A 3,853-nucleotide genomic window follows, 5' to 3' on the forward strand; every position below is an offset into this window, starting at 1 on the left:
ATAATAATATATATTTTTTTAAAATAATTTATAAAGCTCCTGAAAGGAATAACCAATCTGAAGATGGACATTTAAAAAAAAATCGTTATATATTGACCCTGATCGATTAATTTTATGCTTCGTATCACTTAAAATACAGATGATTAAAAATTGAATATTACAAAAGCTTAATTTAAACGGTTAACAATTAGACCTTGAACGTTACACGAATAAAAGACGGAATAATTTTATCTCTGATTCAACCTAGAATGATATTTTCATCTGAGTAACGATCGAGCATTTGACAAATTAAAAATGACCTTGAACACGGCAAATAGCTCGAAATTGTAAAATACTATTTTCTTCGACCTCAACGATCTATCGAGGTAAAAGCAGATGAGGTTGATTTTTTAAGTTTGGAATTTGGATCATCCAAACAAATGATGAGATCCATATCCAAATATTAAGAAAGTACCAAATATAAATTGGTGAAATTTTATGTAATGATCTTAGGGCATAATATTACGTAAAGATAAAGTAGTATTTTTTTTTATTGTGTACAAAAAAAAATATATACCATTTTAAAAAATAACAATACCATTATAAAATAGATCATCTAAAATAAATAAAAAAAAAAAAAAAAATTAATCATGGTACGAATTTTCCTTGTTGGCATTGAAAATCCATTATCATTATCAATACAAACAACTTTAATGATTCATTTTATTTCTATTATTATTTTATGATTTTTTTTATGTCATTAAATTTTTTCCCGTAGGCTTTCAATTAATAGTTGCCTGTAATTGTTAGTTCGCATTGGCGTAGTGAACGTATTATCGGTATCAATATAAAAAAATCTAGAACTCTTTCTATTTCTTTCATCATTTTGTTTGATGATTAGGTTAAAGTTAAGAGTTAATCTGATTTAGAAACTATTGGCTCCCCTTTACAAGAAATATCCTCGATACACTCCAAGAAATTTTGTTGATTCAATGTAACCTTAGATTCAATACATATGAGGAACAGAAGGCAGGGGACGCGGTTATTAGAGTTATAATAAAGAACGTGAGACTTATTTTATTTTTAATGACGATAAAAAACCATGATAACAAAATAACATCGTAAAGAAAAAAAAAGAGACGGTATAAGAAGAAATTAAGAATATAACAAATGATTATAAAATAATATTACAAAAGTGAGAATTAATACAAACAGATAACAAACATTCAAAATATTACAAATTAAAAAAATTAAGAATCAAACTGTGAATGAAAATTTGAAATTAACATAATGAGTACGGTGTAAAGTAAGCGATATACCTGATACAATCAGTAATATGTAGGTTATAGAAAATATATAGGTAAAAATAATAACATAAAGAAGTGATTGCTAAAGTTATATTCGTTAAAAGAGGGTAAGTAATAAAATTGAAAATAATAAGCAGTAGTAAATAAATTGAGTATAGAAAAGAATTATAAAGAGAAAAAAGGATAGAGGGTCGGAAGAAAGAACATTAAAAACAGAAAAGCTCACGTATTATTATCAATTTTACTAGTTACTCCTTTTTAATTTATATAATTTTAGATATCACTTCTTTATTTTGTTTATTATTTTAGGGTAAATAGTAAAATAGATAATTAGATGTAAGCTCCTCCTCCCTACCCTTTTTTCTTCCTTTAGTTCTTTTCTTGTTATCTTTTCTTATTAGGTTTGTATACTCCTGATCATCAGGTCTTATTATTATCAATTTTACTATTTTCTCCCTTTCGACTTATATAATTTTTTATATCAATTCTTTATTTCTCTTACTTTCCCACCAAACTTACTATGTTAATTTCATTATTTACATAGTTAGTTATTATATAGTTTTATTACACAGATTGATTTTTAATTTTTTTTATTTTAATATTTCTGCTGTTTGTAATTTTTTTGTATTAAGTCTTACCTATGCTATATTATATTTTATTAAAAACTTATTTCGTAGTAGAAGTAATAAATTATACACTAAATCATATTCGTTCCCTACTTCAAGAAACTTATGTACATTAAATACTGCTTCGTTGTCACATAAATTAAGTAAGTTAATCTAATAAAAAAAATTAAGATTAAGATGTTAAGGCAATGTATTTCTGATATAATTTCAGATCTATTTTACCTTGGGATTACTTTTTTTTCGTACCCCCCTGACGAAATAAGTAATTGAATAAGTACATACATATAGGTAGTTATGTATATTACAAACTTTAAAATTTAAAAACAACCATGCAATTGCGGTTTTCGATTACCTATGTTTTCTTTATGTACCCATATATGTATCAAGAAGAAAACAAAATTGTAGGAATTGTTTTTGATATTTTTATTATTTAAACATATAAAAAAATTATAAGTGTATTTTGATGCTCATTTTGATGAATAAGGTAATTTACGATTTATACTGATTACTCACGTTTCTACGTTTCTTCCATTCTTCGGACTGTTTTTACCTGGCATGATTGAATTTCTCGGCTCTCGTATGCTGCTCAAATTAATCCATTTCCAAACTATACTTCGATGACTTCAATTTTGCATACACTCATGTAACCTCAACAAAAAAAGAGCTGCGTCTGTAATTCACAACGGTCGGCAAGCTTCTGACGAATCAACAGTTCTTATCAAGGCTAGGTTTATCATGTCGCTAGATCTCGATACAAAGCTATCAATAACTTAGTGGATTTCAACAACTGTATCTTTATTGGACCAGGGTTTTGTTAAATAATATAATAATATTGAACAGCACATATACGCTCAGATATAATAAAAATGCAACTAGAATCACTACTTTTATAAATATTTGATTTTTTTTTTTATATTGCATAGTATAAAAGTTAGAAAAAAAATTAAAAAGTTCCTTTTTCTGAATTATTAAAAATTAACACTTTATAATTTTTTTTTTTAAATGAATAAAGACATAAGGTATTGCTTCCTTATAAGTTTATAAAGTGGTAATTTTTCAATTAATAATAAATTTCAACAATGAAGAAAATTGTACATTTTTATTCTTCACCTTTTTATTACTATTCATATTGAAAAAAATTAAAACTGTACTACTACACTCCCTGAAGAGTTAGGAGGGTAATACTTAGTAAGGAAATTCTGTTACAACACCAACACTTGTGTGCAAGGTGGTTATAAATCATTTCAGTGTTTTATTTTCATATAAAACACTGATGTGTTTTCTTCAAACTATTAGTACAATAATAAACCAGGGAAAAAATTGATTTAGTTATCTCATAAAACTAACGTGATGTTGGCTTTTTATAAATATTTTTGCATTTCAGTGTTTATTTATTATTTAAAATTCTATGTAATGTAAATTTCTTTGTTCCATAATTATACTATTCATATTTTATACTACAGTCATGTAATAAAAGACTTATAGACCAATAAATAATTTATATCTGATTTTTACTTTCTTTTTTTTCTATTTTGGGAATGATTAGCCTTCTTACTTAGATTTTTTTTATTATTTAATTTTTCATCATTGACGCTTCAGATAGTTCATCCTATTCATCCGGGGGCCTATTTTGAAAAAAAGTTTTAAGGGTTTTGATACATTAACATAGTTTATAATTACAGTGTTGGAATATAGCCAAATTTGATTTATTATTATTATTATTACGGTTATTTAGAATACCTGCAATGTCATCTTCTGCTTTTTCTGTTATATTAGTTCAATTTCTGCTTAAAAGTGTTTCATTAATTTATATTGTTTTATTTTCATATAAAACACTGATGTGTTTAAAAAAAAAAAAAATTAATCATGGTACGAATTTTCCTTGTTGGCATTGAAAATCCATTATCATTATCAATACAAACAACTTTAATGATTCATTTT

General features: G+C 25.3%; 1 protein-coding gene across 1 annotated transcript in view; it reads right to left on the reverse strand.

Annotated features, from left to right (window-relative positions):
- Nucleotides 1–2,602, reverse strand: part of SP555 (SPRY domain-containing SOCS box protein SP555) — a 27,983-nt gene extending 25,381 nt beyond the window's left edge. The window contains exon 1 of the mRNA XM_067050872.1: nt 2,426–2,602. The gene's annotated coding sequence lies outside the window, so the exon portion shown is untranslated. The remainder of the gene's footprint in view (nt 1–2,425) is intronic.
- Between the last annotated feature and the right edge of the window lie 1,251 nt (nt 2,603–3,853).

The sequence above is a fragment of the Halyomorpha halys genome, unplaced genomic scaffold (genome assembly GCF_000696795.3).
Source record: "Halyomorpha halys isolate HHAL.00 unplaced genomic scaffold, Hhal_1.1 Scaffold412.1, whole genome shotgun sequence".
NCBI lineage: Eukaryota > Metazoa > Arthropoda > Insecta > Hemiptera > Pentatomidae > Halyomorpha > Halyomorpha halys.